Source organism: Aedes albopictus, chromosome 3 (assembly GCF_035046485.1).
Source record: "Aedes albopictus strain Foshan chromosome 3, AalbF5, whole genome shotgun sequence".
Lineage (NCBI taxonomy): Eukaryota > Metazoa > Arthropoda > Insecta > Diptera > Culicidae > Aedes > Aedes albopictus.
Genome location: NC_085138.1, coordinates 30,982,178 through 30,996,447, shown reverse-complemented (window position 1 = coordinate 30,996,447; position 14,270 = coordinate 30,982,178). Strand labels below are relative to the sequence as shown.

Here is a 14,270-nt window from a genome sequence, read left to right as displayed (position 1 = left end):
ATTTTGTCATGTAAGTATTTTTCCAGTCCTGTATTGAAAACCAACAAAGTTCTGCCCGAATCGCAATAATGATTTATGTTCACTATCGTCTTGGTTTGTTGTGTGACAATTTCATTGTAGTCATTACGATTACGCTCGATGCTTGTCTGACTTGATATATGATAAAGCATTTTCATTGACTAGTTACGATTTTGATTTGCTCTATTTGCGGCTTGTGCTGTCAATATAACTGCCCGTCGTAAACACATCGCAATACTGATTTCTATACAAGTTTTCTCGACATTATTGCTGCAACACTTATCATTTTCTGCGATTTCGATTTCGAACAGAATAAAATACGATTTTGAATAAATATCGTTTTACGATACGTGGTTTACTGGGACTTGAAATAAGCGCTCCACGATGACGTAGAGCACGTTCAGCGTGCCTGTCTGGGTCATATCGACCCCAACATCTTACTGTAGGGTTCAGGAATCGCAGATGGAAATTTCGGAAAAAAAAACCTGAAAAAAAAACAGTGAGCCAGTCTCAAAACGCATCTTAAGAGAAATTTCTAAAGAAGTCCCAGTGAAAATTCCTGGGGAAATGCCTGAAACAATCTTTGGAGGAATCCCTGGAGAAATTTTCAAAGAAATCCATGGACGGGGATGCAATCTGAGTTGATACTAACAGGAGCCTTCAGATGAATTCTTGCTTAAATTCAGCGAGAATCTTCATTCTGAAAACATTTCAGAATTTTTTTTTGATAAATCATAAAACAATCTCCAAAAACATTTTTGGTGGTGTTCCTGGAGGTAAAGCGGGATAAATTACTAGAAATTGTAGGAAGCATTCTTGCCAAAATTATAAAAGGAATTTCAGCAAGAATTTCTTATCCGGGATAATTACAAAAAAAAAGTGTAACTATAATGCATGGAGGGAGTTTCCCAAAGTAATTTATAATAAGCCGTAACAATGAAGCATTTAATTGGGAGCATTAAAAGGGCGCTGAAATTTGGAAACCTTGAATAATTATCCCAGATTTTATCACGACAGCACCTCTGATACTATTTGAGCAAAACTTCGAATCACTATGTTGTAGTATTCAGCATTCCATTCCCCTTCAACCATACAGTGACCTATAGTTTTACTCAAACAGCATCAAATTAAGTAATTGATCAAAACACCCTCGCTGTTTGCAACATTTCATTGCAAAAACGAGGAATTCTTCGGGAAAACCTTCCATGGATTATATCAAAAGTTGTTGCTGCGCATCCTTCAAAAAAAAATCAAGGGATTCTTTAAAATGTTTTTCAGCGAATTTTCACTAAGTTCTTTAGAAATTTCTCCAATTTTTTCTTTAAAAATTCGAATAGTATTTCTTCAAGAAAATCCTTCCGAGGTTCCTCAAACTTTTTCTCCAGATAGATATGCTTAAAAAAAAAACAAAACAAAACATAAACCTTAGGGATACTTCCAGAAATTCCTCTAAATATTTCTCCAGAAATTTCCCCAAGGATTATCATAGAAATTCTTCCGCAGAAAATCTTCCAGCGATCCTTAGGGAAAATCAGAATTTCTCAATCAATTCTTTCATTGATTTCTTGGAGTATTTTACTCCAAGAATCAATTAGGAAATTTTTCATAAAATTTCTTTAAAAATCTTTAAATTCAAATCCGAAATTGTTTCAAAGATTCCTTTAAATAATCTTACTAGTTTTTTTTTTAATTACGCCAGGAATTACTTAAGATGTCCGTCTAAAAATTTCTTTCAAAATGTCTTCAAGAATTATCCTTTGGAGAACTTGGATTGTTTGAGAAAGAAAATCTTAAAGAATTATTTCAGCATTTTACTGAAATTTTGATAATAATTCTTCAAGAGATAACCATAGAAATTTCTCGAAGGATTCTTTAAGAAAACCATCTTTGGTTTTTTATTCAGAAATTTTCCAGAGATACTTCCTAAATATCCTGCAAAGATTATTTTAGAAATGCTTCCAGAGCAGATATCAAGAAGTTTTCTACGGAATTTTTCATAAAGAAGTTTATTGCTTCCGTCAGAAATTTTTCCAGATTCAATTAAAAAATCTTGGATTCCTTTGGAAATTTATCAAGGGATTTTTTTAGAATATCTTCCATGCATCAGAAATTTATTTAATTTTTTTTAGAAATTCCTTCTTTTTTCTGTATTAACGAGATTTTTAGTTCATCTCGGGACCCACGCTTTACTTCCCTTCCGAAGGAAGAACTCACATTTTGCGAGTTTGTCGGGAGTGGGATTCGATCCCAGGTCCTCGGCATGATAGTCAAGTGTTCTAACCATTACACCAGGTCCGCTCCACAAAGTTCCTTAGATTACTTGAAGAATTTAGAAATTTATAGATTTATAGGTACTCAGGATCTCCAGTTAGCCTAGTGGTAAGGCTTTGGATCACCAATCCGAAGACGGCGGGTTCGATTCTCGTTCCAATTCCAATTTTCTTGACTTTCTGGGCATAGTGTAGCATTGTGCTCGCCTCACGACGCACACTGGGGCAGGATTGAAAATACACGGAAAAAACCTCTAGCTCGTCGAGATGTCGAGATACGCACTTGGTGTCTTCAGAGAAAATATTTCTATGAACAAGGTCGATATTCTGAACGGTAGCATATTTTTCTTAAGTTATTCGCATAAAAGTCCTATAATACATTTTGGCCATCTTTCATTTTAGCGGTATGGTGTCTTCGGCAAAGTTGTTCGGCTATTTATGCTTAAAAAGTTTGCCGAAGACGTCAATATTCCAAAGCCTACTGTTCTTGAGATATTAGTCGTTTTATAAAATACCTACCCAAAATCGAGTTTTTTCATTAAATTACGTTTGTAAACAAATTTAATATCCGTTTTCGAGTTATAATAATGAAAAATATTAAAATAAAACATGTGTAAAATAAATTAGTTGGAAAAAACAAAATATGCATTGATTTTTCATAGAAAGTTCCTGAAAATCACGCAAAATGTACATAGGACGTTCTTGCAGTCGGGCAAGTTCGGGCAAGTTTTTTCATCGGCGATCACCTAAAAAATACATAAGCTTTCGTGTAATTTTTTTTCACCGACATGATATTTGATGATTTTTTTTTAAATAGCGTTCAAAGTCACTGTTTTGTGTGAATTAGTACAACATTTTTGCACATATTTTACCATGTTGTATGTTGCGAAGTGAACCATGAGAAGTATAAATGCAATCTAGTTACAGGTTTAGTCATATTTAAGCTCCAAACAAATTGTAAAACACAAAAATGTCCGAAACGCCAATAAAAGTGAGTTTTTAGATCATTGAACACACAAAAAATAATTCTATTAAATAAAATTATCTAAGATAATGATAAAACCAAGGCTAAATGGCGTGTTTAGGACAGCATGGACTGGGGTATTTGTTAGACGGAAAGGATGGGAGATCTGGGAGTCACCGTTGCACAGTGGGAAAAAAATAGATATAAAACGCGAATAAATTCAATATCTCTGCTCGGAGTGGATGGATTTGAATGAAATTTTGACACAAACTGCAAAAAACTCTACAGTTTCGGATAAGGAGGGGGTCATTCGCCGCACGATGCTGGAAATCAGTGTATCGGGCTCGTTTTACCCCACTCTCTCTCTTTTTCACCTTTTTGGAAAAATCCTGAAGTGCATTTGATTCATGTTTGTGTTAGAACTTCCGTAGTATCGTATGAAGCTGGTTTGGCTCACCGCACGGCCTTAAAAATTGAAATATCTTCAAATAATCCCGATATCCCCTATTTCTTTAAATTGTCACATGCATCTACGTCCAAAGTGGAATGCAATCAACAAGAGAAGGAGCAATCTTATGTCAAATTTCCGATACAATGGAAGTTTCTACACAAATACGAGTTAAAGAAGTCATTTATTTTGCACGCTAGTCGGGAATAGATGAGGATTTTCTCAAAAAGGTGTGAAAAAGAGAGCGCGTGGTAAAACGAGCTCAATACACTGATTTCCAGCATCGTGCGGCGAATGACACCCTTTTTATCTGAAACTGTAGAGATTTTTGCAGTTTGTGTCAAAAATTCATTCAAATCCATCCACTCCGAGCAGAGATATTGAATTTATTCGCGTTTTATACCTATTTTTTCCCACTGTGCAACGGTGACTCCCAGATCTCCCATCCTTTCCGTCTAACAAATACCCCAGTCCATGCTGGTTGTGGGGATGCAGAGGTGCCCTCAGTCTTTAGTAGCAGCAACCAGCACACTCTAACATTCCTTTCCCTTCCCAACTGACTATAAGGACGTGGCCGGCGCCGTTATTGATCCAAAATGCATGAGCTGCTTAAATTGCACTTTGAGAATAAGTGGAGTGTCCCAGCCCTTATTCATTTGGATCTCAGTGCAATTTGTACCAGCTCAGATCAACCACGGAGGAGCAACCATTGACATGTATAGTCAGATTTGATCGTGATAGTGATTGTGCTCGCCTCACAAATTCATGCAATGACAGGCAAAGGAAGCTCTGCAAATAATAACTGTGGAAATGCTCAAAGAACACTGAATTGAAGAGAGACAGGTCAAGTTCCAGTTGGAATGTCGAGCCAGGAAGAAGAAAAAAAGCAAATTCTTACTGAAATTCCTCCACAAAATTCTGAACAAAATTTTTCATTCATTTCTATAATCAATCTTCCATAGATTATTGCAGAAATTCTTCTGGAAATTCCTGAAGATAATCATCAGTTTAGAAAATATTCTAGAGATTTTGTTATAATTGAGGAAATCTTTCCGAAATTGTTTCATGGATATCCGAAAAAAAAATCCTGCTGGAATTCCTTTCAAAAATTCTCCCTCGGTTTACTTAACACATTTCTCCGGGGGTTCGTATAAAACATCTTTCAAGATTACTTAACAAGTTCTTCACGTTTTTCTTCAGAAACTCCTTAAGGGTTTTCTTCAGAAATTCCTCTAAAGTTTTCTCCCAAAATTCTCCAAGGACTGCCCTAGGAAACCTTCCACGGATTTCATCAGAAATAACTCTATAGATTCTTCCAGACATTCCTATGGGCTGCTTGAGAAATTACTCATGGAATACCTATTCAAAATCTGCAGGGGTTTATCTTAAAAAATATCAAGAATTTGCTCCACAAATTCTTATTTTTTTTTAAATTCGCCTTGAATTTCTTTCAGAAATACTTCGTGGGATTTCTTGAGAAACTATCCAAAGAAAAACCAATATATTAGTCTAAAGGTTTCTTTCAGAAATGATCCCAGGAACTCGATTAGAAAAACTTCCAGCATTTCGTGTAGAAGTTCCTTTGAGATCCTTTCAGCAATTTTTCTATAGATTCTATAAAAATCTTCCAAGTTACACCCAGGATTCCAACATAAAACCTAATCATTCATTTTTCGCAACTTACTCCCAGATTCTTGTATTTATTTTGATTATTTTCAGGAGGGATTTCTTCATGAATTTCTTAAAAATTTCATATCTAGTATCTTTCAGAAATTCTTACTGGCATTCCAAGAAATTCTTCGAGATTATATTAACACAATTTCAAACTTTCTTTCCAAAAAATGGCAATGATTCCTAAGTCCCATCCAGAAAATAAAAAAGAATCCACCAAACTTTCCAACCGAAATCTTTTTCATGGATTTTTAATGAAAATCTTGCAGATAATAATTGAGAAAATACTCCAGGAATACTGTCAGAAATCCCACTAGAGATTCCTCTATAAATTTTTCCAAGCATTGAATAATAAAATGTTCCTTGTATTCTTTGAAACCCTGAATGTATACGTATAGTCTCAAACATAACTCCAGGATTTCCTCCAAGAATAGCTCAAAGAGTTTGTTGGGGCATGATCTTAGTTCTAATATAATATCATATAAACACTCATTGTTACACACCCTTTACACACTCATACCATAGATATAAGATTTTCTCTTCTCTCACTATCATTCGGCTAGTGAGCATAATGTTCGGCAATCACACTATACCCCCTTGTAGAGTAATAGAATACCTCTGTTCAGATCAAACAATCAGTTGAAATATATCGCTCGTACAGATCACATCATCCGCGTTTATTGCTACCAATAACGGGAGAGTGCCCATTACCCCTAAGTGTCGTTCATACACACCGCGTGTTTTCGCCTACCACGTGATCGAGATTTCAAACGGTCTTTTCGGATCTTTGGGGAATCCGTGTTCCTACATATTTCTGGTCCTTCGAGCCGGATGCGCCGCGATTTATTTCGGACAATCGCGGGGCAGTGCTAGTGTTTTTCGCGTTTCGTTGTTCCCAAAGTGATTTTTCTTGCCGTTGAATCTCGATCTTTTCGCCGCGAGTGTGCCACGTTGTTAGCGGGTTCTGTTCTGCACAGTGAACCACCGAACGAGGGTGCCGAAGAGAGTGTCGCTGCTAATTTGTATCAATTAAGTGCTTGCTGCTGTGTGTTGTTAGTGCAACCGGATTAGTTCGGGAATTTCTTCGACCATCAACCGGCGCGGCGCGTGCCGCAAAAGTGAGGCTGCTTGGGTCGCCATTTTGCTGTGGGGACAAAAGCTGCTCCATCCTATTCACCGCCGGGTCTAACCAGACTTGACTTCGTCGAAGGTATTTCTAATTGGACCGCAAACGTGAGTACAACATTGCATGCAAGTTGGAGATCTGATCAAATAAAGTTGATATCGGACGTTGTTTTATTGGGCATTGACTGATTGATTCGCTGCGTTCTATCCGCAAGTCGATGTTTTCATCCCAGTCTAGTTGGTGGATTGTTGCATAGTGTGCTCTGGTTCGACGATTTGGCCGGTCAAGCAATTACAATTGATCACTTTCGAGCATTGCTGGTCGCTGTGGACAATGGCACCGGGATTGCGCGAGCTTCATCGTATGGAGCGTTTCTATACGAACACGTTGGCCAATGCGAAGCAATTTATGACTGAGTATGACAGTGAGCAGCACAGCGGACAACTAGAGGGATGGAAACAACGAATTGATGGACTTTTCCAGAAATTTGAAGCAAATCGTCTAGCTATCGAACTGTTAGAAGAAGATCATGAAGACGAAGAGATGGGTGAGGATGAAAAAGGGGTTGATGATGACGCAAAGAGCGTCGCCGACGAGAAGCACCGTGTTATCCATCAGCGGTTCGAGCTCGATTACGTTTTGGTTTCCAGTTTCATTGCTAACGAGATTCGGAAACTCGCGCTTGCTACCCCTTCTAACCCGCCTCCGCAAGTTGCTGGACAATCGCGCGTCAAGCTACCCGAAGTTAAACTTCCTACGTTTGATGGCACTATTTCGGAGTGGATCACTTTTCGCGATTCATTCAAATCCCTCATCGATTCTAACCAACAGCTCACCCCGTTTGACAAGTTCTCGTATCTCGTAGCCTCTCTAACTAAAGATGCAAAAAAGGTCGTTGAATCGATCGAACTTTCGGCTGCCAACTACCCGGTCGCTTGGCAGCTGTTGGAGAAGAGGTTTGAGAATAAGAAACTGATTCTCAAAACTTATCTCGATGCCCTTTTCGATATTGACCCCATGAAAAGGGAAAGCTACGAGTCTCTGATGCGGTTGGTCGACGATTTTGAGCGGAATTTGAGCATGATCGACAAGATGGGAGTTCCAACGGGCGGTTGGAGTGTCCTCCTGGCTCACATGCTCTGCAGTCGTCTCGATCCGTCTACGCTGAAGCAATGGGAGTCACACTACCGGTCAACGGACGTTCCAGAGTACAAGGACATCATTGCCTTTCTTCAAGGTCATTTGTCAGTTTTGCAGTCGCTACCACCGTCCAAGTCACATTCATCAGAGTCCAACAAACCAGAGCAGCAGCGTCCATCGAAGTCGAAGATCAACACCGTTCACGCCGTGACCAGTCCAGCGACCAGCTCTTGTCCATTTTGCTCGAAATCTTCGCACTCCCCATTCAAATGCGAGTTTTTCCAAGGTTTGGCCGTTTCTCAACGATTTGACCTCGTGAAGAAGAAAAACCTCTGCATCAATTGCTTCTCTTCTTCGCACATGCTTCGCAGTTGTTCGTCTAGCAGTTGCAGAGTCTGCAACCAGAAGCACCATACTATGCTCCACCAATCGCCCAATGATCGCTCCACAACTTCAAGCAAGTCAACTACTCCTCCCGTGTCTCGCTCAAGTCTGGTTCCACCGGAAAATCCACCCGCCTCGCCGAATCAGTCTTCCTCGCAATCGCAGTCAACGTCGTCGTCCTCGTTAGAAAACCAAAAGCCATCGTCCTCCGGTACCAGTCTCGTGTCCACCACCGTCGTCGACGCCCCAAGAAACGCTCCTGCCACCGTGCTGCTGCAAACAGCAATCGTCAAGGTGTTTTCAACGAATGGCCACATCCAGTGGGCCAGAGCCTTGTTGGATCCAGCGTCGCAGTTGAATCTCATCACCGAGAGTCTCGTTCAAAGGTTAAAGTTACATCGCTATCAGTGTCACCAGGAAATTGGTGGCGTAGGCAACTCTGCAATCGTGTCATCTCATGCCGTTCTCGTCCAGATTGGATCTCACTGCACGGACTTTTCCGTTGAACAACGTTGTCACATCCTGAAGAAGATTACCAGAGACCTTCCCAGTAGGTCGCTTGATGCTTCAGCCTGGACACTACCATCGAACATAATCCTCGCAGATCCTAAGTTCCATGAGCCGGGTCCCATTGATCTACTACTCGGTATGGAATTGTATTACGATTTGCTACTCGAAGGATTCACCAAGTTGGGTCCTGAGAAGCCGATTCTACAGAACACTGTTTTTGGTTGGGTTGCCTCGGGTAAGATCGGTTCCAGTCTACCTGATCGAACTCCAAAGGTTGCCCATGTATGCAGCAAACAACCACTCGATGAGTTAATCTCACGTTTTTGGGAAATCGAGTCATGCTGGTCTCCGAGTACGCAGTCTATCGAGGAAGCTGCTTGTGAAGACCATTTCGCTGCTCACACTTTTCGAGATGAATCGGGTCGGTTTGTGGTAACGCTTCCAAAGCATCCGTCCATTCTAGCCCAACTCGGCAGCTCAAAGGAAATTGCCACCAAAAGATTTCTCGCTCTCGAACGTCGCCTCGACGACAACCCTAAACTAAAGGAAGCCTACACTGCCTTCATAGAAGAATACCACCAGCTGGGCCACATGAGGGAAGTAGACTGCTCTGGAACTTCTTCGCCTGCAGCACTGTCGTACTACTTACCTCACCACGGAGTCGAAAAAGCTGACAGCACAACCACAAAACTGCGGGTCGTTTTCGACGCCTCATGTCGAACCGACAGCGGAGTTTCCTTGAATCAGGCGCTGATGGTGGGTGCTGTGGTTCAGGACGACCTCTTCGCCATCCATCTTCGGTTTCGCATGCACAGGATCGCCATTATTGCAGACATCGAAAAGATGTATCGTCAGATACGCATCCATCCGTCGGACTATCCACTACAGCGCATACTGTGGCGTAGTTCGTCATCTGAACCGTTGCGCACTTTTGAGCTAGCGACGGTGACTTACGGTACAGCATCTGCTCCCTTTTTGGCCACCAGATGCCTGAAAGAGCTGTCCATGCAAGGTGCTGACAATTATCCACACGCATCGCTAGTTTTGGGCAAGGATTTTTACGTAGACGACATGCTTACCGGAGTCGACAACGAAGAAGACGGAGCAGAACTTAGCAGTGAACTCCAGGAACTACTACAGTCAGCTGGTTTTAGTCTACGAAAGTGGGCGTCCAACTCCCCAGCTGTCCTCTCGAATATTCCGGCCGAAAATCGTGACGAACGGTCGGTGTTTGCTTTAGATTCGCTCTCGTCTCCGATTAAGACCCTCGGAATTCTGTGGAATCCTTCCACCGACACGTACAGCTACGCTGTTCCAGAATGGTCCAAAGAAGCTGTCATTACTCGTCGCGTCGTTGCATCCGACACTGCCAAACTATTCCTGCCTCTCGGACTGCTAGGTCCCGTCGTTGTACTTGCCAAGATATTCATTCAATCTCTGTGGCAGACTACCGTGTCCTGGGACGAGCCGCTGACTCTAGAGCAACAGCAATATTGGTCCGAGTTTCGGAACAGCTTAGAGGATATCACATCGATTTCCATTCCTCGATGGGCAGCATTTGCTCATAATCCTGTTGTGGTAGAGTTGCATGGGTTCTGCGATGCTTCAGAGAAGGCATACGGGGCTTGTCTCTACATTCGAACGGTGTCAAGTGATGGCACCATTTCCGCCAGACTACTCGCCGCCAAATCGAAGGTGGCGCCTACAGGAAAATCGAAAAAGCAGACCATGCTCACCCTACCCAGATTGGAACTTTTATCAGCGTTACTCCTAGCTCACCTGTACCACAAGGTCACCGAAAGCGTCGAATTGAAAACGAAGTCGTTCTTTTGGACGGATTCCATGATTGCTCTCTGTCAGATTCGCTCGCCACCAGCTCGTTGGAAAACCTTTGTAGCGAATCGCGTTTCAGAGATCCAGCGCCTGACGGTCAGTGGAACTTGGGCTCATGTACCCGGTGCTGAAAACCCCGCGGACATTATCTCGCGTGGTATGAGCCCCGCGAAACTGAAAGATACGCCAGCCTGGTGGAATGGATGCCAGTGGCTAAGTCAACCGTCTCGTTTCTGGCCTCCCATCAACCGTCCTATCCCCGAGGATCTACCTTCTACCGAGCTCGAGGACCGCTCGGTCTCATTGCCAGTGCAAGCCACACAATCCAGCGAAATCTTCGAGTGTCGCTCATCGTTCTCCAGTCTAGTTCGGGTAGTTGCCTTTTTACACCGCTTCCGGCACAATGCTTCGCCTCGAAATCGAAATGCTCGAAAGGTCGGGCCTCTCAGCACCTTGGAGCTGAACAATGCTACCAAGACACTCGTAAAACTTGCTCAACACGAAGCTTTTGGAGCAGACATTCTCGCAATTACCTCGAAAGGACAAGTTAGCTCCAATTCCGCCTTGAAAAGCCTCGCTCCCATTCTAGTTGATGGGATTCTTCGTGTTGGCGGTCGTTTACGTCACGCAGCTATTTCCGAGGACAGGAAACATCCTATGATCCTTCCAGCTCGCCATACACTCACAGAACGCATTCTGGTTCACTACCACCTGAAAAATCTTCACGCCGGCCCACAACTTTTGGTAGCCTGCGTGCGGGAGAAATATTGGCCTCTCCGAATCCGAAACTTGGCTCGGAAGGTTGTACACTCCTGCGTGAATTGCTTCCGCTGCAAACCCACCAATCTCGAGCAGCTAATGGGGGACTTGCCACCTGAGAGAGTAACACCAACTCTACCGTTTTTGAACACTGGTGTAGATCTGTGTGGGCCCTTCCAGTTTCGGAAGCTGCCTAGAGCTCCTCCAGTGAAATGCTACGTGGCTATTTTCGTTTGCCTTGTTACAAAGGCTGCCCACGTAGAACTTGTGTACGACCTCAGTACAGCCGCCTTCCTGGCGGCGCTGCAACGTTTTGTCGCTCGCAGAGGACGACCAAGGCTTATCCAGTGCGACAACGCCACAAATTTCAAGGGAGCAGCAAAGGAACTCACACAACTACGCAAGCAGTTCTATGATCAGCAACATCAGGCAGAAGTAATCAGCACGTGCGCAGATGATGGCACCGAATTCAGGTTCATTCCGCCCCGAAGTCCCAATTTCGGGGGATTGTGGGAGGCGGCGGTGAAATCGTTTAAGAAGCATCTCCGGGCCACTATTGGAAATTCGGTGCTTTCTCAGGACGAGTTTGTGACCCTACTAGCTCGCATCGAGGCTTGCCTGAATTCCAGGCCATTGACTGCGCTCTCGGCCGACCCTAATGACCTGGAGGTCTTGACTCCGGGACATTTTCTCGTTCATCGGCCGCTCACCGCGTTTCCTGAGCCCAACCTGTCCGAAGTACCGAGGAACCGCCTCGATCGGTGGCAGACAAATCAGGAACTACTCCGACGCGTTTGGAAGCGTTGGACCATCGACTATCTGTCAGGACTCCATCCACGTACTAAGTGGACTCAACAGCGCAACAACATTGAGATCGGCACTTTGGTGTTGGTCAAGGAAGACAACCTCCCACCCTTGAAATGGAGGTACGGCCGTATCATCCGAGTCTGCCGCGGCACGGACAACAACATCCGTGTAGTCGTCGTGCGGACTGCCGATGGCGAGTATACAAGATCAATATCGAAGATATGCGTTCTACCTGTACGCCAGCCTGCATTGAACGATGCCGGCTCAATCATCCCAAACTCAGAGGACTGAGTTTCGTCCATCGCATTGCTTCGGCATTGCGCAACGTGGAGGCCTTCGGGCCTCCGACCATGTAAGTTAGTTGTTTATTGAATTTTCAAAAAGCCTAAAGAATGTTTTGTCCTCCGACATGTCCGCGATCCCCGATGGCTACTTCAACCCTGAGTACGCCCAACCCTGATGACGACCGATGTTCGACCGACCGACGCGGCGCCCGCGTTCGACGCCAAGACGAGGAGACCAAACCATACGAAGATGAAGCGACCTCCAGTTGCAGCAGAATACATCGGCGGAGTTCATGTTTTTTTCGGTTGAAAGTCGACCCTTTCAACGGGGGCCGGCATATGTTGGGGCATGATCTTAGTTCTAATATAATATCATATAAACACTCATTGTTACACACCCTTTACACACTCATACCATAGATATAAGATTTTCTCTTCTCTCACTATCATTCGGCTAGTGAGCATAATGTTCGGCAATCACACTATACCCCCTTGTAGAGTAATAGAATACCTCTGTTCAGATCAAACAATCAGTTGAAATATATCGCTCGTACAGATCACATCATCCGCGTTTATTGCTACCAATAACGGGAGAGTGCCCATTACCCCTAAGTGTCGTTCATACACACCGCGTGTTTTCGCCTACCACGTGATCGAGATTTCAAACGGTCTTTTCGGATCTTTGGGGAATCCGTGTTCCTACAGAGTTTCTCCACCGATTTTTTCAGGAATTCCTTTAAAAAATTCGTCAGGGTTTTTAAATATTTTTTTCATGAATTCTACTTAAAAAAAACATGATCTTTTCTAGGAATTTAATCAGAATTCTATGCATTCTACCTGCAATTTATTTAGAAATTTAAAATTGTAATATCTAAAATACATAAAGTATGAGGTATTTGATGGAGTTATAAAGTATTATTTTGCGCATGTAAGAGTATGACATGTGCTGACTTTTTCAAGCGCTATCACTACTAAACTGTCGGAAAAAAAAACAAACAGAACCGTACTTGTTTGTTATAAAATGCTTATCAAACATATTACGCCCAATGCGGAGATTTGAATAACCTTTAAAATGATGAACCAAAGGGCAGTGAGAAGAGTGAGAAGCCTGTTGCCAAATGCAGTGTAGCTCAGAGCCAACATTCTAGAAGAGCGAAACTATTATAGTAACCATTGAAGAGTTTCGGTCAGTGAGGAGTGATAAGTGAGCAGTGAATAGTGAAGAGCGTGAAATAAAGCGTGTAAAGCGAGAAAAGAGAAATGAACAGCAACGAGTTAATAGTGAGTATTGAGAGTGAGCAAACATTACTGAATATATATTAAGAAGTTTGTAGAACGAAATGAGGAGTGAGAAGTGGGCAGTGAAGAATGAGCAGTAGCGAATAAGTAGCAAAGAATCAGAAGTAAACAGTAAGCAGTGAGGATTGTACAGAAGGAGAAGCAAGAATGAAAAATGATAAACAAGGAGTGAAAGACGTGAGAAGGAATGAGAAGTTAGGAGTGTGGCGTTACGAATGACCAGAGAGGGGTGATCAATGATGAGAGAATAGTGGGGAATGAGAAGAGACAAGGGAGTTGTTTGGTATGAAAAGTGAGAAGTAAGCAGTGAGGACTGAACAGTGAGCAGTGTCGTCAAAAAGTAAGTAGAGAGGAAAGACCAGTGAAAAGTAAGAAGTGAACTGTAATGAATGTATACTGCAAATTGTACAGTGAGGAGGGTGATGAAGTAAGGACTGAGAAGGGAGCAATTAAGAGTGAGTAGTGAAGAGTGAGGGATGAGCGGTGAGTGAGAAGTGTTGAAAAGATAAAATTCAGAAGTAAGAATCAGAGAGGAGAAAGGACTGTAAATCTTTCAGGATTTAGATGTGATCTGTGAAGTAAATAAACATAACTGTGGCTGGTAAAATAAGCCCTTGAATTATTAACTCTGGAAGTGCTTGGAGAGTACTAAGTTGAAGACAGGTAGACCGAATCCCAGTGACATACCTCTGACATGAATTGTGATGAATTTACCCGGAGGACGCATATAAGTTCATAGAAAGTTCCCATTTTAAAT

At 42.7% G+C, this 14,270-nt stretch overlaps 1 protein-coding gene across 1 annotated transcript in view; it reads right to left on the bottom strand.

Moving 5' to 3' along the window:
• LOC109419187 (RNA-binding protein asd-2) overlaps positions 1-14,270 on the bottom strand; it is a 395,970-nt gene that overhangs the window by 75,315 nt on the left and 306,385 nt on the right. The window lies entirely within an intron of this gene.